The following is a 20,648-nucleotide window of genomic DNA, read 5'->3' as shown; positions in this document are numbered from 1 at the left end:
TTGGAAACGGGCAGTGACCCAGCCAGGAGGAGGCAACGCGGCGGTCAGCCCTGGCCTACTCCACACACCTAGGAGACAGGTGAGAGTGGAGCCCTCAGGCTGCAAGGCTCCACACTCCTCCCCCCACCGTCTCGGTCCCCAGGTGCTGCTGGATCCCATCTGAGCTGGCACGTGCAAGGTGCTCACACGGTACTTACTGCCTGCGTGAACCACTCCTCACACACAGGGAGGGCAGGCCACACGCTCAGCAAATACTCCTAGTCATCCAGTCAACAGCCCAGGAGCAGCTGCTCCCTCTGAATGGAGGTTCAGAGAGGCCACGTGGCCTCCCCTAAGCCACGCAGCCAATAAGCAGGAGAGCTGAGGTTCAAACCATTCTTGTCTAATGCAGGGCCTCCCGTCACGGGGCCCAGGTTCTGCTGGGGCCTCGTCTCCTGCTGCCCTCCCCCCCGCCCCCTGTGCTCCACCTGCCACCTCGCCATGGGTGAGGAGCTGCGGCCGGAGGCCACAATGGTGGGTGCTGCTTCTGTCTGGGCCAGGAGGCAGGGAGCCGGGGATGGGGACCCCAGCGGGGAGGTGCCGGGGTCAGGGTACACAGATGCTGGCAGGAGGCTGCCAGATTGCTAGGGGTGTGTTTGTGTGGCCCGGAGGCCTTGAAGGACGTCCAGCAGGTCATGGCTACTCCAGCTGGGGCTCCGAGCAGCTCAAGGCCTGCATGGGACAGAATCTCAAGAACAAAGGCCAGAGAGCCCAGCCTGGTGCTGCTCCTGGCCGCTGAGCGGCCTCACACCTGGCCGGCGCCCAGGTAGGTGGGCACCTGGGACCCACCTCAGCCATGCCACACAGGCCTGGGAACCCCTCAGTTGCTGACGTTCCTCCTAAAGCCACACAGAGAACATCAACAAGGCCCTGTTCACACCCACCCCCTTCAGAGCTGGAAATGGGGACGCGGAGCCAGGTCGCTTGTCCAGGTCTCCCTGACGCTAAGGAGCGGAGACAGCGTGGACGCCCAGAGTCCAATCTGGTCCTCAGCCTTCCTGCCCTCCTGGTGCCGTGTGTGCACATGAGCAAATGTGTGTGAGATGCTCAGGGGGGAACCCCTCACAGGCTCTCGGTAAACACAGCACACAAAGCCCCAGAAGAGGACCTAAGAATAGAACTCAGCACCACAAACTTGCCAAACGGCCCAAGGGCACTCCTCACACACAAACACAGGCTTGGCAAGAAGGCTGGGCCGTGCTGTGGTTGTTACAGACTCCATTCAAGAAATGTGGGACAATCCCTGGCCAGTTGAGCAGTGGTTAGAGCATCAGCCCTCTGCTGAAGCGTCTCGGGTTCGATTCCGGTCAAGAGCATGTATTGCAATTGCAGGCTCCTTTCCCGGCGTCCACTGGGCTGTGTGTGGGAGGCAACCAATCAATGTGTCTCTCTCACATAGATGTCTCTCTGTCTCTCCCCCTCCCTGCCACTCTCTAAAAAATCAATGGAAAAATTTCCTTGGGTGAGGATTAACCAAAACAAAAATCAATGGAAAAATTATCCTGGGTGAGGATTAACAACAACAAAAAGAAATGTGGGAGGCTATCCTCACCCAGAGCTATGCAGGCCTGAGTGGCACTTGCTCAGTGGGGGCACCTAGTTAAACCAGTAAGAAATGAAATTAGATTTGTTTTGCTGAAAAAGGCCTTAGCAAGCAAGGAAGCTAGCTTCCCATTTTACAGATAGGAAAACTGAGGCTGAGATTAATCCCAAGTCACAAAGCAACTTACAGACTGGGATGAGATGGTAAAGAGAACAGGACCAGAGCCATTGTTGGCAGATGCCCAGGTTGGTCAATGAGGGTCTGAGCATTGCTGGGAGAAAATGGGGGCGAGACGCTGGGGTGTGATACCTGGACCAGAAAAGGTGGGGTGACTTCCACACCAGAGACATCTGTGAAGCGTGCTTAGCAGGCAGAGAGGGGGCAGTGGAGGACATGGACCCAGAGCCCTGAGAGGAGGCGAGGCTGTCCCTACCAGCCCCAGCAGGGTCAAGGTCAGGGTCAGCATCAGAACACGGTCTCTGAGCACCCAGCACGCTCAGCTCACTGGTCAGGCCTGGGCTGGGGTTTTAGAGAGGCAGCTACCATGACCCATGGGAGGGGCCCAAGAGCCACTGGGAGGGGCCTCTGGACAGAGCAAATCAGGCCACGCCCCATCCCCTGAGGCTCTGGACACCTCCCTCAGGTTAGATGGCAGCTGGGAGGAGACCAGGACAAGGCCTGGCCCACACTCTCAGATGCCAAGAAAGCAGTGACTCTAAGGGCCAATGGAGGAGGCCCCAAGGGGGCAGGCTCAAGGTTCCCACCCGCAGGGCCCCTTCAGAGGTGCAGGCATAGTCATCAATGCTTACCCAGTGTTTACTACCCACTAGGCACTGCTCTGAGAGCTCTAATCCCTACAGCAACATTATGACTATCACCCCATTTCCCAGGTGAGGATACTGAAACTCAGAAAGATTAATCCACTTGCCCAGGGTTACAGAGCCTTCAAGCGGGGTGTTCCCTTGAAATCCCATGTGGATAAGACTCACAGACAGCCCAAATCTCAGCACTGACCAGCAGGGGAGGCCCAAGCCAGTCCCCCTGCCCACAGCCATGCAGCTCTGGTTTAGAGTGTCCGGGGGTGGGGCACTCACAGCCTCAAGTCCTGCAACTGGAGGAATCCTTAGAGGCCACTTAGTTCAGGGAAAGCCAGCGTGTGACTTACACACACCTCTCCAGCCTGTGCCTGTGGCAGCAGGCATCACCAATCCATCACGACCTGTTTCTCAGTGTCCTGGAGCAGCTTCAGACTCTCCTGGTCCATTCACTGGGTATCAGACTTGGCCCAGGAGCTTAAAAAATCCAACCTTCCATTTGAAGACGGGGAGACTGAGATTCTAAGAGAGGCTCCCTTTCCCAGTCACACAGGAAGTGAGGCCAGCAGGTGCGGGGAGATGGGGGTGCAGAGGCAGGGGAGGGCATTCCAGGTGGGAGAAGGGGCAGGAGGGGACATGCTGGCACGTTCAGGGGCCGTGAGGAGGCTGAGGCTGGCTGGGGATGGCCAGGAGTGGGCCTGGAGGGGACAGAGGCTGGAGGGGGCATTCCCATCCTCACATCTGGGAGACGATGAGCCCTTGCACAGAATTACATTTGCAGCCAAATGCCCAGCCCTCTGCTTTTGCCCACCGTGCACACCCGTGTCCTGCAAACATTCAGGTGAGCACAGTGTAGGCTTCCTGTGCCAAGGCCTTGGGAGGCCCAAGGAGAGAAGGAGCAACGTTGTGCTGCATGTGCTGAGGCTAGGGGTGGCCAAGGCTCCACCCATTCCCCGGGCCTCACCATTCCAGGGCCACTACCCAATAGCCAACCTCCATCAGTCTTTCTGCCCAACAGCTCTTGGCAGACAGGAATGAATGCTCAGAGCAGCCTTCCATCAACTGGCAGGGCAGCTCCCTGCCCCAACGCATACTCTGCAGGGCCTGCTCCACGATCCTCCACAGGCTCCTCAGCCAGACTGAGCTCCCGCTGCCCCAGCCATGACTTTGTCGAAAATACACCCCACAGTGACTCCTGCCCTTCCCGGTCTCACTTCCTCACTCCCCTCTAGTGCTTCCTAGGATCCCCAGCCGCTAAACCACCGGCACGGAGCCTGGTCCCTGAGTTCTCCCTCGCAGGCTTCATTCAGGCGGCGTGCCCTCCGGGATGTCCCACAGCACCAATGGCCAACATGGCTCCTCTCCTCTTCAAAACCTCCGCCTCCCTTTCCTCTCCCACTTCTCTTCCCCTCCTCACCTCTTCTTCACCCTCCTCCTCTCTTCACCATCACCTTTCCCCTCCTCCTCCCACTCCATATGGGGGGGTCCGTTGGCACCCTGACCCCTTCTCTAATCGCCCCAGACAGAAGCCTGCCTCCTCCCTCTCCTTCAGTCCCCAGATCTACTCCCTCGCCCAGTTGGTCCTCTGTATTTTACCTCCTGAATTCCCAAAGCCACCCACCATCTCCTGGCCCACGGCCACCCTCCTGCCCAGGCCACTCCTGCCAGGACACAGCAACAGGCTCCTGATGGATTTCCTTGTGGTCACCCTCTACCCCATGTGATCGAACCCCCAAACCACAGCTAAAGGGAATGTTTAAAATCTTCCCATCCACCAGTGCCCGACTGAAAGCTACTACTTCCATGAAGCCCTCTGAGTGCTCTGGCCCTGGTTCTCCTGTTAGGGTCAGAAGGTCCCATCTCTGGCCAACCTCAGAGGCCCAGAGGGGCTGATGCAGGCCCGGCACAGAGAGAGAATCCAAGAAATTCTCACTGACTAGACAAAGGAATGAGGGAATAAGCAGCTGAATAGAGACACAGATGAGGAGATTGATGGATCAATGAATGAGGAGACAGATGCATGTACAGACAGGTGGCCGAGCATATGGATGGATAAACGGGACTGACAGATGAGTGGATGGGCGGGTGGGTGGTAACCAGAGAGATGGAGGAGTTAGGTGGGTGGAAAATTATTGGATGGGTTGGGTGGATAGATCAGTGAGTGGAGAAATAGGTGGATGAGTCAATGGATGAAAGGATACATGGGTGGTTGGCGAGTTGATGAGTGGCTGGGGGATGGTGGGGAATGAATAGTTGAGAGAAGAGTGAACACATGGATAGAAAGATGGCTGAATGGGCTGGGTAGGTGGTTAGATGGCAGATGGAGGGAAGGACATGTGGAACTAGTGGATGGGTACTGGAGGAATGAGAGGCTGAGCAGGTGCATGGAGGGATGAGGGAGATGGATAGATAAATGAGTGGGTGGGTGGGTGCACAGATGAGTGTTAGGCTGGAAGACTAGATGGACAGGTGCACATCCGTGACCTTAATCTTACCTCTTAATTCTATCTTCTAAGTAACAGTGCTGAGTGGGCATGTGCTATCTCCAAGGCTGCATTAGCAGCAGCTGCCATTTTCCCAGCATCAGCTAGAGAAGAGTCAGTGGCTAGAAGACCCTAAAGGTAACAAAGCAAAGCCAAGTTACTGTAGATGGTGCTACTCTTCTCAGAGAGGCTTAGAAGTCAGGAATTTCCACCTGCACCCACATTCCTGCTTGCTTCCCCTAGGGCCCCTGGGAGGAGGAGGGGGCCTCCCATGCCTCTGGTGCCCCACACCTTCGCAGCAGGTCAGCCTGTCCATAACAAATGTTCAGAACCAGAGAAGAGCAGAACAGAATAGTCCCAAGACAATGGCAGCGGATAACTGCTGAGTGTCTATGGCATCCGAACACTGTGGGAGGTGCTTTGCAGACATCAATTCATGTCCTCCTCACAACAACCCCACAAGGTTGAAACCATTGCTGTTCCCATACCTGAGAGGTAAATAATGTGGTCACACTCCTAAGACACAGAGGAACTCAGGTCCCTAGCCTGCGCTCCTAGCCACCACCGAAAGGGTCTTCCCAAAGTCAATCACAGGGCTAACCTATCAATGGATGGATGGAGGGATGCATGGAGTATGTATGTATGTATGTATGTATTGATGGATGGACGGATGAATGGACAGATGGATGAATAGAGGATGGATGATGAATGGGTAGATGGATGGGTGATGAGTGGATGGATGGATGGATTATGAATGGATGGATGATAGATTGCTAAGTGTATAAATGGATAAATGAGAGGGTGGGTGGATGAATAGTTGGATGAATGGATAGATGGATGGATCAATGGAAGGATGGATGATGGATGAATGGATGGATGGGTGATTATAGATGGATGAATTATGGATGGCTAGGTGGGTATGTGGATAGGTAAATGAATGGGAGGATGGATGGATGCATGGATGGCTGTATGATGGATGGATAATAGATAGATGAATTATAAATGGATGGGTAGATAATGGATGGATGGATTATGGATGGGCAGGTGGGTGTGTGGATGGATAAGTGAATGGATGGGTAAATGGATGAATGCGTAAATGGATGGATAAATTATGGATGGGTATCTGAGTGTGTGAATGGATAAATGAGTGGGTGGGTGGGTGGATAGGTAAGTTGATAATGGTGGATGAGTAGGCAGATATGAATAGGTGAGTAGGTAAATATATTTTTAGGTGAATGAATGGATGGCTGAATGAGGTGGTTGGGTGGGATAAATAGCTAAATGGGTGAGTGGATATATGACTCTACAGATGGTTGCACACCAGTAACTTGTCAGAGATTTACCTTGAGCATACACACATTCTGAGTGGCTTCTGCAATCCCCAAGCCTTGGTTTTCCCATCTGTCAGTCTCCTGTGTGTTGGGAAGAGACTCTGAATTCCCAGAGCCAAGCTGACTTTGGATGCCCTTCTCACCTTCCCCCACCTGCCAGCCACTGAGCCCAGAGCCCTACTCTCACACCGAAGGGTGTCTGTAGTCCACGGTCACACTGGTTTCCTTGACTGGATTAAGGCAACTGCTGGTGAGTCACCCCCACATTGTAAGCCTCTTGGAGAGGCAACAGCAATGGGTAAACAGAGAAGGGTCCAAGTTCCAGCTCTGCCCCTCACAAGCTGTGGCCCTGGGGTCAATCCCCTCTCTGGGCCTCTGTTACTCTGCATAGAGATGGCTTGTATGGCCCCTCTTCACTCTCCAGACTTTCACCCCCTGCTTCCCCACCCTTCATTCCCTGAGCAGCTGCCCTGGGCCCTGCAGTACCTCTCTTAGGTCTTTCACTCTCAAAACGAAGGGGGAAATTGAGGCTCCGAGAGGCTCTATCCCTGACCACCACCCATCACTGGGACTCCCCACAGCATGGACTTGTGTCCAGGCCTCTAACCTTACCCCCGCCCCCCTGCAAGTGGGCCCACACTGTGCCCCACCCTGGGAGCTCAGCTCCTGGCTTCAGTTATTCCAGTCTTTGCGGCCCCGCCCTGCAGGAGAGGTGAGTCTCCCTACTGAGCAGAGGGAGACACTGAGGCTGAGAGGGTGCCACTTCCAGGTCGCCTGGAGCGGGGACTCTGAGCAGAGGAAGTGTCCCTCACAGGGTAATGGGAGAGAGAGGTGGGGCCAGGGACCAGAGAGTCCTTGTCCCAAATTCAAGACCTGTCCCCGCCCCCCGCCCCCCATGGCTCACTTTGGGCCTCTCCCTGTTCCTCAGCCTCCTTGTCTGCAGAATGGAGAGACCCCACCCACCTTGGGAGCCTGTCAAGAGGTAAACCGAGGCCCTGCCCCAGTGGGTGCCAAACTGCGGACCCAGAGTGAGTGCCTGAACTCTGCGCAGGATTGTCTGTCCAGGTCCGGGAGAAGGGCCGAGGGTGGAGTTATGGACAGCCTGCCTCTCCCCACTTCCGATTGGTTACCTGCCTGTCAAACCCATTCCCGACTCCATTTCCTCACGTTTCCAGACACACAAACCCTGTCCGTCAGGTCTGTTCTCACCGTGAAACTGAGGCGCAGGGAAGTGACTTGCCCGAGATCATAAAGCAAATGAATGAGTGGCAGCTTGAGATGAAAATACAGGCCTCTGGACACCCTGCCCGGTGCCTCCCAGGCCCCTACATGTGTGCACGCAGCCCCTGGCACCTCTGGGTCATGGCCACAGTCCTGGACGGGGTGGTCTGGGAGTGGGGCAGGGCTTGCACACAACAGAGAGGCAGCCGGAGCCACGACGGACCAGACTGGCCCTTGGCGTCCCAGCAGTGAGGGCAGGGCCTGGGTGGGCTCTGGAGCCCCCCATGCCTCCCTGCCAGTGCCAACCTGTCAGCAAGGCTGGGTGACACCCCCGGGGACAGGGCAAGGCACTTCCCCTTCCTGGGCCCACAGCATGGACTCCCCACAGCATGGACTTGTGTCCATGCTGCCCCGCCCTGCAGGAGAGGTGAGTCTCCCTACTGAGCAGAGGGAGTCTCCCTACTGAGCCTCCTCCACCACAAAATGGGCTGAAGACCGGCCTCCTAGGGGACGTGCCAGTGCCATTCACTGCGATGGGGGGGAGGGTGCTCTGGGCACAGGGCCTGGCACAGCGTGGCTCTGGGACAGGCAGCTGTCATCACAGCATCACGACACCAACCTTCCTTGGAGGGCGGGGCCCAAGGGGCCAGAAAGCCCTTGTCCCAAATCCAAGCCCTACCACCCTTCTACCCCTCCCCACCCCCGGCTCCTGTAGGCCTCTCCCTGTGCCCCAGCCTCCTCATCTGCAGAATGGAGAGACCCCAGCCACCTCAGGAGACTGTCAAGGAGGTAAACCGAGGCCCTGTCCCAGGGGGTGCCACGCAGCAGACCTAGAGTGAGTGCCAGGACCTCCCCATGCCCTCTGAGAGGGGTTTCCAGCTCTAACACTGGCACAGGCAGCTCCAAGCAGAAATAGGATTCCCAACGGGATTGGAGCGGCACATGCCTGACCTCCCATCCAGCCCAACAATGCCTTCCAAACACCACGGCAGCAGCTGAGCCAGAGCCGTGAAGTCCACCTGCTCAGCAACCTCGCCGGTTGCTCCTGTGCCTAGGCTGGTGCTGGCCACGCAACCACAGCGCCCACGACCCCTGGGCCCTGCACCGTCTGGGGTCTGGGGAGCGAGGCTGGATATACGAACCCAGTGACTGGCTGTGCCACGTGGCCAGGAGGGTGGACATCTACCCTGCGCCCTGAGGGGAAGCCAGGTCTGGCCCCAAGGGCAGACAGTAGGTCGGGCCAGGCACCAGGGAATGTTTCCGGGAGTATTTTTATCTTGAGAACATCCTACTCTGAGGGCGGGGCAGGGAGAGACAGGGTGTCCCTGGCCCCAGGCCTCTGGGAGCAGCAGAGGACAGAGCCGCTTGGTGCTCTCCATTGAGTGGCTGTTACAGTGTCTCCCCGCCTCTGGGCCTTCCTGTTCCTATTTGCCAACGAGGGGATGGCCCTTCCAAACCCAATGTTTCAGGACTTAAAAGGACTAGGGGGCGAGATGGGGTAGAGAAACAGAGGGGGCACCCTTGCCATCAGGGTAACAGAAGGAGGAGGTGTACTGTGTGTGTGCGCAGGCCCTGGGGCCAAGGCTGACAGACAGGGAAAGGAACTGAGGCTCTGAGAGGCTCTGGATGCATGTTAATGAGCTTAAACTTGATCCCAGGGAAAGTCTGAAAGTGTGAGCTCTGGGGCAATATGGCTGGAGGTCCCATCTTGTCTCTGTCTCTTCCTTGTGTGACGTTGGGCAGGTCACATAGCCTCTGTGAGCACCAGTTTTCTTACCTGTAAAATGGGATCAATCATGGTACGTATCTCAGAGGGTGCCGATGGAGTTGCAGCAATTAATACAGGAAGCTGACCAGTTGGGAACCTCCTGGCCCCCACCCCCTTGCATCATCTCATCTCTGAGCCTGGCTTGTGCTGGGGAGAGGTCAGGCCCTGGAGGCCTCAGCTGACCCTCCCTCCAGTCAGGAAGGGCTGAGCAGATGGACAGAGGACTCCCGAGGAGGAACCCAGTGAGCAGAGGCAGCGTGGCTCCTATTTCCCTTACGGTAGCAATTTTTCAAGCTGCACCCTGATGTGAGGCTCAGACATTTCCTAAGCACCAGCATGTGCCTGGGAGAGCAAAGACCTGAGACTAAGGAACAAGAAACATCCTGAACCAAAGAAGACCATGAGTAAATAGGCTAGAAAAGTTGCCAACATAAAAATACATATGATGTTGTTTATCAAAACCCACCATAAACTAAATAAAAGGTATCAATGTTTTGTTTGATGTGTTATAAAAAAAAGATTGATGTACTTAATAGACAAAGGGTTCTTACAAATCAATGAGAGAAAAGGACACACAGGAATAAACAGAGGGCTAGGGTTGGGCTCCCCACTGAGGGTCATGTGACTCTCAGGCAGTGATGTCTCAGGAACATTCACACTTTAGAGCCTCGGTATAAGCGAGTCCCTCACCGGAAACGCCTTGTTCTGCCTTCCAGAACTCCATGCATCCTTCAAGCACGAAGGATGCCTCCTCTATGAAGCCTTCCAGGATTTCCTTGGTTCCCCAGTACTCCTTGCCAAGTCCCCACAACATGTTTCTTGGGCCCCTAGAACCAGTGCTTGGCTCCAGTGAGTACCTGGTACTGCATCAGAGATTATCCCAGGGTTGGGGGGTGGGGGCCTAAACACCTTGGACAGAGGAGGAAATCAGGCACAGAGATGGAATGGTGTGCCCAAGGCCTCCAGTCTGTGAGCCACCCCCGAGGGCCTCCCCACTGAGGTGTCCCGCCTCTGGTCCCTCCACGCTCCATCTGCCTCCTCCCTAAGGAGCCCGCCAGGCCTGCCTTGTCCCTGATAGGAAAGGCCCCCGCCCTTCGGGCTGCATTCTATATAATACAAGCCTAATATGCTAATTAGGCTAATATGCTAATTGGTCTCCGGTCAGCAGTTCAACCAATCAAAACATAATATGCTAATGATATGCTAAGGTCACTCAACTGCTCCCTATGACGTGCACTGACCACCAGGGGGCAGATGCTCTGACCAGTAAGTTAGCTTATTGCTGGGGTCCGGCCAATTGGAACTGAGCGAGACTAGCTGGAAATGCCCTGGAGCCCTCCTGTGGTCCCTCCCCGGCCCCAATCATGCACCAGTGGGGTCTCTCGGCCTGGCCTGCACATTCTCACAATCTGGGACCCCTTGGGGGATGTCAGAGAGCCGGTTTCAGCCCAATCCTGCAGGCCAGGCTGAGTGACCCCACTGGTGCACGAATTCATGCACTGGGCCTCTAGTGTCTTTATAATGGGCTGGGCCCACTGGGAGGCCCGTCCAGGCCAAGGTCAGGCAGGACCAGGCCTGAGCCCCAGCCTCCGTCCCCCAGTGACCCAGAAGCTCTGCTGAGGGAACATGGGGACTGTTGGTTCAAGTTCCCTATTCCTTTCCTCCTCATTTTGTAAATTTGGCTTCATTTGGGGGCAAGGAAATCCACTGGGAGAGCTGACAGGCCTCTGAGGGCCCTGGGCCCACCTGCGTGGGCAGGAGGCTGAGTTCTGCCATCAGGAAACCAGGAAAATAGAGTGACCCGTCGCTCCCCTAGGGCTCCCGGGAGAACGACCAAGGCCACCACCTGCTCACCAGAGCCACACTCACAGCCACGCGCTCAGCAGATGCCCACCCAGCCTCTGTTACATGGGGACATGGTGTGGGGCCCACATTCGATGGGGCCAGACAGACAGAAAGCATGTTGAAGAGGAAAGAACCCAAGTGATTCTGAAGGCAGGTGGGCACTGTCCTGGAGGCAGGAGACCTTCCTGAGGGAATGTGGGAAGTGTCTCTGGAACAACAGGGGCGAAGGCCCTGAGGCTGCGATGCTGCTGTGTTCAAGAAGCTGAAGAAAGCAATGGCTAGAGCGGAGGGTGCCCGGGAGGGGAGAGCAGGTGAGGGAGCAGCGACAGCCCAGAGGACGTGGGATGCACAGCCAGCCGGAGCCTGCCGTGCCCCAGGAATGACACGCAGAAGAGACGCCGCCCCCTTCCTGCTTTGCCAGATGCCAGCCCCTGCCCAACACCCTCTCTTCCTCGTCTCCCCTCAGGTTCCCACGCTCCTTCAACCCCACTCCAAGCCCCATCCTGTGCTCACCTTGGTCCTAGACCAGGTCATTCTGGGGAGCAATCACCTATCCCTCCGAGTCTCCCCTGCGGGCCAGGGCCCCCCAGGCCAGGGCTCAGGTCTGAAGGCCCCAGGATCCTGCCACTCTGATCCGAGAGCCCCAAGGCCTGGCTGCGAGGTGGCGAAGGGGCTGCATTCCGGCCCAGGCCGCTTCAGGCTCAACCTGTCGTGGTCTCTGGGTCCTGTTCCACTTGTGCCGGGAAAAGGCTGTAGCTGGTGGACTGGACATCCACGACCTTGTTCCCTTAGTCACTGCTCACAGCAAGGGTGGGTGCCCACATCATCTCAGAGCCCCTGGAGTCCTGGGGAGCCCAGGGGGCAGGACAGGTTGGAGGAGCCCCTGGCCACGCCTCAGGATGGTAGAGTGGCATGTACCCAGTGCCTCGGGGTTGGAAAGGCCTGTGGGGAGGGGTCAGCGTGAGGCAACTGTGGGAACATCACCCTACCACCCTGACTGGACCCGCTGCGGGACATAGAACACCTGCCTGGGTGCTTCATCCTGAAGAGCCAGGTGGTGGCCTGGGGGCAGCTTCACCCAGCACAGCCAGGAAACTGAGGCACAGGCATAGCCGAGTGGCCTGTGCTGGCCCAGGCACCATGAGGGCTGCCCAAGGAGCCTGGAGGCAAAGCCTGGGGGTGTGGGTGGGTTCGGCAGGTGGTACAGGGCAGGGTGGGGCTATGGGTCCCCAACACAGCTTAGCATATCCTGGGGCCCAGGACAAAGCCCAGGCTCTGAGAGCTTGATGGGGAGACACGGGAACCCCCCTCTGCGCAATGCGCTTCTCCCTCTGTGATGGAGGGAGGCAGCAGAGCCCACAACCTGACACAGGACGGCAGCCAGGCCTCTGCTTGGTCTCACTGTCAAAGGCATTAGTGGGCAGCAGCACACTCATCGCTGCATCACACGTTTGAAATGTTGTAGTAAGTATTTCACGTTTCTGGTTCCCTTTGTGGTCCTAGGCAGCTTCTCTCACGCATTCAAAGCTGAGCAGACAGACATCAAAAGCTGAGCAGATAGACATTAAAAGCACCCACAGCCGAGCAGATCGAGGCCAGGCCTCACCGTGCAATGGGGGGTCACCTGGGCCCTCTCACTGATTTGTTCGTTCGTTCGTTCATTCATTCATTCATTCATTCATTCATTCATTCCACAGCACCATGTCCACGCCAGGCCCTGGGTAAGGTACAGTCTGAACAGGTGGGAAGCCCCTGCCCCTTCGTGCTCAGGACAGATAGGAGGGAGACAGACATTTCAGAAGAAAATGAGAAAATGAAGAAGATGCGGCTGCAGGGGCACTGTGGACCATGGGGGGAGTGGGGTCCTGCTGGCAGGAAGAGCCCAGGCCTGGAACAGGAAGCAGCTCCAGCAAAGGCTGTCGGGGAGGAGCTGTGTCCGAGGGGAGAGGGTGAGCGGGAAACAGGGGAGATGAGGTCTGAGAGGGGCAGGATGGGGGCAGGCAGTGGTCTCGCCTCTGACCCTTCTAAATGTCCCAAGTCAGGCCCCGGCTGGTGTGGCTCAGTGGATAGAGCGTCAGCCTGTGGACTGAAGGGTCTCAGGTTTGATTCTGGTCAAGGGCACATGCCTGGGTTGCAGGCTCCATCCCCAGTAGGGGGTGTGCAGGAGGCAGCCAATCCATGGTTCTCTCTCATCATTGATATTTCTCTCTCTCTCCCTCTCCCTCTGAAATCAATAAAAATATATATTTAAAAAATAAAAATGTCCCAGGTCAAACCCAAAGAATCTTGGGAGTCTTCCCAGGGCCCAGGGCAGGAGCATGAACCTGAGGAACTTTCTGGAACACAAGGGAGGGTAGTGACGGCATCACCTCCCTTTCCTGAGGAGGTGCCAGCTCTTCTCAGCGTAGTTTAGGGTGAGAGACACCCTCTGGTTGAGGATGATCGGAGTGAGGCTCTGAGCCCACAGTTGCCTCGCGCTGACCCCACCCACAGGCCTTTCCAACCCCGAGGCTGACACTGTACCCCCATCATGGATTAGACACACCCAGCACTGAGCACATGCCACTTCCATTCCTGCAATCGTGCCTGTCAACAGAGGCAAGAGACTGACTCAGAGAAGGTGAGCACCTTGCCCAGGGCCACACAGCCAGTCCACAGCAGGGCTGGGATGGGAAATGGGAATAGAGACCTGGACCACCACACCTGCTCGAATGTCTCCAGGTGGCTCAGGACCACCTCCTCCAGCCTCCCCAGCTGAACGGCTCCACCCCGCCCACTCGTGGCTAACTGATGCTGTGGGGGCAGGGGCTGCAGAGAGCCCGGGCTGGGGGGTGACGGCCTAGTGTTTGGACCTTGTTTGTCCTTGCTGTGCTGTGTGACCTTGAGCCACAGGACCTCTCTGTGCCTGTGCCCAGGAGAACAAGGTAAGTTGGGGCACTGGTCTGGAACAAGGGGTCTGAGCAGCAGGTCTCTGCCCGGGCAGTTGGGTCGCTGCTGAAAGTCCCGGGAAAGCCTTCTCACAACAACCCCATGAGAGGCTGCCTCCTGTGCGGGGAGGTGTGTGAGGGGGGGGGGGGGGGTGGGGGGGGAGCAGGCATGGGTTCCTCCTGTGTGGGGAGGTGTGGGGGGGGGGCAGGCATGGGTTCCTCCTGTGTGGGGAGGTGTGTGTGTGGGGCAGGCATGGGTTCCTCCTGTGTGGGGAGGTGTGGGGGGGGCAGGCATGGGTTCCTCCTGTGTAGGGAGGTGTGGGGGGGACAGGCATGGGTTCCTCCTGTGTGGGGAGGTGTGGGGGGGGCAGGCGTGGGTTCCTCCTGTGTGGGGAGGTGTGTGGGGAGGCAGGCATGGGTTCCTCCTGTGTAGGGAGGTGTGGGGGGGGCAGGCATGGGTTCCTCCTGTGTGGGGAGGTGTGGGGGGGGCAGGCGTGGGTTCCTCCTGTGCGGGGAGGTGTGGGGGGGCAGGCATGGGTTCCTCCTGTGTGGGGAGGTGTGGGGGGGGGCAGGCATGGGTTCCTCCTGTGTGGGGAAGTGTGTGTGGGGGGGGGCAGGCATGGGTTCCTCCTGTGTGGGGAGGTGTGTGTGTGGGGGGGCAGGCATGGGTTCCTCCTGTGTGGGGAGGTGTGTGTGGGGGGGGGCAGGCATGGGTTCCTCCTGTGTGGGGAGGTGTGTGTGTGGGGGGGCAGGCATGGGTTCCTCCTGTGTGGGGAGGTGTGTGTGGGGGGGGGCAGGCATGGGTTCCTCCTGTGTGGGGAGGTGTGTGTGGGGGGGGGCAGGCATGGGTTCCTCCTGTGTGGGGAGGTGTGGGGGGGGGGGCAGGCATGGGTTCCTCCTGTGTGGGGAGGTGTGTGTGTGGGGGGGCAGGCATGGGTTCCTCCTGTGTAGGGAGGTGTGGGGGGGGGCAGGCATGGGTTCCTCCTGTGTGGGGAGGTGTGGGGGGGGGCAGGCATGGGTTCCTCCTGTGTGGGGAGGTGTGTGTGGGGGGCAGGCATGGGTTCCTCCTGTGCGGGGAGGTGTGAGGGGGGGGCAGGCATGGGTTCCTCCTGTGCGGGGAGGTATGGGACAAGCATGCGTTCCTCCCAGGTCTGGTCCCGCCTCCATGTGCTCCAGCTCGCCCTGCCTCCACCCTGAGGCACACAGTTGTGTTGCTAATCCAAGCCTTGATCCACGCTGGTTAAATGGGTTTAATCACGTTGTCTCCCTGGTGCTGCTGGGAATGAATGGAGGTAGCAGAGCAAGGTGACCAGATTCAGGTCCAGCACCCAATAGGTGCTCACGTGTGCACCTTCCTTTCAGGAACACGCCACGGAGGTGTGATTCCTGCTATGCTAGGAGGGCCAGGGGTGTGTGTGCGCCTGGCCCCATGTGCATTTCCCCAGAAACAGACTTGGGAGTCAAAGATTTGGGAGCAAGTCGTTTGGGAGGGGACCCCAAGGAGGCTGAGGCAGGGGACGGTGACAGCCAGTCCTGGGTGTGCTGCGGAGGGCCTCTCCACGGTGGGCACTGAGCCTCCCGCCCACTGGTGCCCACACCTGCGCATCTTCACTACCCCCTCAGAGTGAAGCAGCTCCTGGTGCTGGGGAGGGCACAGTGGCCCAGTGTCCACTAAAGGCAGGGGCATGGGTAGCAGCTGGCAGAGGTGCCATGCAGAGATGAGGTGCAGGGTGAAGTGGCCACCCGGCAGCTGGCATCACACATGTGTGGTGTGTGGGTGTGTGTCTGCATGTGCAGCAAGTGCCAGCTGTGTGCTCCTATAGAAACACATGTGGCATGTGTGTGTGCACACGGGCTGAGCCTGTGTCCTCACCAGGACAGGTCTGCACCTGCCTTAGTCCTGGTGCCAGACACTCTGGGCCAGGTCTCTGTGAATCTGCTTTTGCACAGATGTGCATGTTCAAGCTGTGTGTATATAGCTTGGCACACACACATACACATGTGGTATGGCACATGCATACACATGTGTCCAGGCTGTGTGCATGTGCATGTACCATACTCCCTCACCCAACCTGGCAATGGAGATGGTCTGGTCACCTTGGCAACAAGGCAGGAGCTGGCTAGGCTGGGTCGGCTTTGGTCCAAACCCTAGAGCCCACGGAGGCTGAGAAAGAAAAGGTGTCAGAGGGCAGGGTGGGGCAGGCTCAGCCCCTGGCTATGCTTATGCTGCCCCCCACCCACTGCACCAGCCCCTGCCATTCTTGTTCAAGCTGAAGGCCGCTGGGATCTGGGGCGCAGGCCTGACTGGCTGAGTGTCCTCAGTGTAGGATCCACCTCGGAGGACAAGCAGGGATGGGGTGCCCCCCACATTCCCCCAACCCCATCTCCCTGACTCTGCAGGATTTGAAGAGGGCCTATTCCCAGACTCACTGAGCCTCAGAAAAAGGCACCCCAGACACCAGGCTCCTGGTAAACCCGAAGTCACCTTCCCTTGATCATTAACGGACTAATTGCACATGCTGCCCCCTGGCTAGTCCATTAGCCCAGATCTCTCAATGATTTATTCACGAGCTTCCATCTCCCCGACCCCACGGCCAGTTTATCAGCCTTGCTGCCTCTGCCGGGAGGGCCAGGCCCACAGACACTCCCCCTTCATCTCACTTGAAAACGCTGCATGTTATTTATATTCATCAGACAGAGTGCGCGAGGATGAGAGTGCTGTGCCTGCGGCCAAAACTGACCCCCGCGGCACACCCCGTGGCTCCGGCTTTTGAGGCAGAGTCCGTGCTGGAGAGCCTGGGAGGCCCCCTGCTCCTCGTTATGAGGGCTTCACCTTGACCGCCTCACTGTGTCCTGAGAAAGTCTCATAGGAAAGAGTTGCTATTATTCCCATTTGTCATATGAGGAAATTGAGGCTCAGAAAGGTGCGGTGAGTTCCCCAAAGCCAACAGCCTGGAAGAGGCAGAGGTGGGGACTGACACTGCGCAGATGGTCCCGGAGCCTGTGCCTTCACTGCCCAGCATGTGGCCTCCTGGCTGAGTCCCAAAGCAGCCCTCTGAGGTATCCCCACTGTGACCCGCATCACAGATAAGGAAACTGAGGCTCAGAGAAGCAAAGTGCCTGGCCCAGGGTTACACAGCCAGGAATTGCAGCCAGACAGATGGCCTGACTGACAGTGCGCTCCCACATAGGGCCTGGGTGACTCATGATGTGTTCAGGGAGCAGCTCAGGCCATGAGTCCCCCTCTACCCGTCCCCCCTCCCCCCGGTTACCTGCAGACACGGCACGTGGGCCCCCTCACCCCACCTCTTCCATGCTTCAGTGCTGAGTGGAGACCCAGGTGCCAGCTCCACAGACCCAGCTGTCTGCACAGAGACAGCGTGAAGGGCCCTCAAGCCACAAAGAAGGGCCTCGCCCAGCCGGATGGGGCCCAGTCACATCGACGATGGGCTGGGCTGGGTATTCTGGGAACCCCCACCAGGCCCCAGGGCATCCAATCACTCCAGCTTCTTCTCAGACACAGCCCGCTAGAACCCCATCCTTGAGGCCTCAGTGTCCTCGTCTGTAGGATGAGCGCTGAACACCCCTCCAAGCACAGGCTGGGCGTGGGAGGGCTTGGTGGTCGTGACAGGGTCTGCAGGCAGCAATCACCCTCAGTGGCTGCTGTGACTGGTGTCCATGGCATTTGCAAAGCCCGAGGCAGCACGCTTGCCTGAGTACAGGCTGCACAGGCTTGGCTGCGGCTGGCTCTGAGTTCAAGCTCTAGTTCTATGACACCTGGTTCTATACCTCAGGCGCCCAGCCGGCCCTCGCTGAGCCTCAGCTTCCTGACCTGTGGCCTGAGGGTTGTAGGGACAAAGCAAGCCCAGGTGTGCACAGCACTCACCTCCAGCTCAACAAGCACTGAGAGTTGACCAGCCCTCACACCAGCCCAACTCGGAACTGAGGACCCAGAGCAACCCTGTCATGCCTGGCAGGGACCCAGAACCAGCAGAAACATAGCCCATGGGGTGTCCCGGGCCAGTGGTAGGGGCCCAGGGCCCAGGGCCCAGGGCCCAGGACCAGGCAGGGCAGGGAGCACTGTGAATCAGAACACCCTGCCCTCTTTCCAAGCCAATCCACACTGCATGCCTGGGCACCAGCCGCTTCAATCACAGGTCTACTGCTCAGACATAGCGAAATGCTGGGCACGTCACCACCACTCTGAGCCTGTTTCCCAGCTGTACATGGGTGCTAAGCTGTGATTCTTGTGAGGATCAGTGGCTTCATAAATTGCTTAGAACTATACCCAGCGGAGAGAAACACTACCAGCATCATCAGTATCACTGTCATTAGCACTATTAGCATTTCTGTGCAGACGCTAGAGCTCAGCAGGAAGTGGCCCGGGGGATCCCAGTGCCCACACTGTGGGCTCACAGTCAGAGCCCAAGCCTGACAGCTCCAGGGGTCCTCATGCGCCACCTTTTCTGTGGCCCCAGCAAAGCCTGGGAAGTGTTTCTGGAAGAAAATGAATTAGTATCTTCTCATGGCCCAGCTCTGGCAGCACTGCCCTCCGGCTGTGCCCCCAGCCCTGCCCCACAAAGGGTACCCAGCTCCTGGCTGTCCTCTAGCGTGCCCTTTCATCCCCAGGCTGGGCTGGGGCCTCCCTCAGCCACCTGCAGCCTCTGGGCTTTCCTCTGTCAGGGCTGTGACCACACCAGGCAGCCCCCACCCCAGCCTCAGGGCATCCTGATTCCTGCCTGGAGGGCCCAGCGCAGGCACAGCCCGAGGGCTCCCCTGCACCCAGAACAGCCGTCTATGACAAGATCCAGTTCCCTGAGCAGGTACTGCACACCAGGCCTGCCCCAATAACTCCCCCTGGGCAGAGGTTTGGCTAGGGACTCGCCAGTTCTGCTAATGGTGTAAAACTCTGTGCTTGGGGCTTTGTGGGAAGAATGACTGGACTTACCTATAAGCTGTCTGAACAGGACTCCACACTTCCCTTCCTCTGCAAGTCTCATCTCCTCAAAGTCTCCCTGCCATCAAGAGGGGCTCTGTGAGCAGGTGTGAGCTCAGAAAGTTCACTGAGGCCAAATATCCCAGGAATATTGAAAACCAAATAAAACGAAGGCCCTCTGATTGGATTGGTGCCAGAAAAAGAGAGAAAAGTCCACTATGATTTAAAAATGCAGTCTGACCCGGCTGGTGTGGTTCAGTAGTTAACCGTTGACCTAGGAACCAGGTGGTGGTTCAATTCCCGGTCAGGGCACATGCCCGGGTTGCAGGCTCGATCTCCAGTGGGGAGCATGCAGGAGGCAGCTGATCAATGATTCTCTGTCATCATTGATGTTTCTCTCTCTCCCTCTTCCCTTCCTCTCTGAAATCAATAAAAACATATTTAAAATAAAATTAAATTAAAATGCAGTTTGAGTCACCTTCATTGGACTTGCAAAATGAAGCAGGTAGAATCAACCACATGTCTGTGTTTTGAGTAACAGAAGCCAAAAGGGTGGGCTTCCCAGCCACATGGTGTGGGAGGAAGATGGAAAGGACACGGGGAAGTGAATTGCTTTTAGTCTGATGGAAAGTTTGTTAAACACTTTAGAGACAGGCCCATAAGCAAGTGGAATAGAGAAACTTAGGTAAGAAAATTAAACAAGGCCAAACAGTTTGGGCAGCTTACAGCCAGCTCGTGAATTGCAAGACCTTATCTTCTCCAACCAAGGACACTGAGGGCAAAGGATTGTTAATACCTCTCCTCCCTAACCAGGGGACACATAGTGTAAATCACTCTGGAACAAGGTGGGGGGGGGGGGGATGGTGGAGAAGGAAAAAGAGAAAGTTTTATCTCACCCACTAGACAAAGAAGTCAACCATCTTAGGACCTGCCAGACAAGATGACCACGTGTACGCACAAACATCCCAAGAAAAGCCACACCCAAGTACAAGGGGACTCTGAGACCTAGTCTCTACCCAGGGTGCCTGGCAGAGGAGCCTTGAGACCTATGGGGGAGGGCACAAAGCCCTTGGCCCACACCGGGCAGGTGCTCAGGCGAGCCAAGGATGGCCCACTTGTGCCATACGCCGAGTGTATTTTTAACAATGCTATTGTCTGTCTGCCACTTATTTGAAATCTTTCTTATGAGACTGACGAGCCAAGGAGGGGACAGCCCTCTCCCTCTCCCATGATATCCGTCAGAGTGCCCCGTGTCTGCGTGCACAGGTAGTGTATAGTCAGGGAATCTGGCACTTGCAGTGACTAAAAAGTAAACTTGAACAAGGACAATTCATTACTATTGAAACACCTATGTCTAGCTGTCCTGGGAGATGTTAAAAAGTGACTGACCAGCTCCCTGCTCATTCATATGAAAGAGTGTGTATCTGCAGTGATGGTTGTGAGGTCCCTGACCTGGGCAGGTGCAGGTGCCTTCCCTGTATCAGAGTCCAGGCAAGTCCAGAGACTCTGTTAGCCCGGTCGCTCCTCCAAAGCCGTGGGGTGGCTGGGGGTTGGAGGGCAGGGCAGGTGAGCGAGCTTGCTGTCTGGACCCACAGGCAGGATGACATGCTTCTAAGCTGTGTCTCTCCTTGGGGACTGGCCCCAGGTGGCCTGGGCACAGGCCTGTGGCTTTGGGAGTCTGCTGACAGCAGAGGAAAGGGCTCCAGGCATGTGCCCTGCAGTGGAAGCAGCAGGTGAGCA

General features: G+C 57.2%; 1 protein-coding gene across 7 annotated transcripts in view; it reads right to left on the bottom strand.

Annotated features, from left to right (window-relative positions):
• Positions 1 to 20,648, bottom strand: part of KCNJ12 (potassium inwardly rectifying channel subfamily J member 12) — a 42,601-nt gene that overhangs the window by 6,953 nt on the left and 15,000 nt on the right. For 2 of the 7 annotated variants that reach the window (XM_080682772.1, XM_080682771.1), the window contains exon 2: positions 4,893 to 5,012. The exons of 4 other annotated variants lie outside the window; for them this stretch is intronic. The gene's annotated coding sequence lies outside the window, so the exon portion shown is untranslated. Of the gene's footprint in view, positions 1 to 4,892; positions 5,013 to 6,223; positions 6,293 to 9,209; positions 9,286 to 20,648 lie in introns of those variants that run through there. One more of the 7 variants, XM_080682773.1, reaches the window with a different exon arrangement.

Source organism: Plecotus auritus (assembly GCF_963455305.1).
Source record: "Plecotus auritus genome assembly, chromosome: 7".
NCBI classification, from domain to species: domain Eukaryota; kingdom Metazoa; phylum Chordata; class Mammalia; order Chiroptera; family Vespertilionidae; genus Plecotus; species Plecotus auritus.
This window is presented reverse-complemented; position numbering and strand designations above follow the sequence as displayed.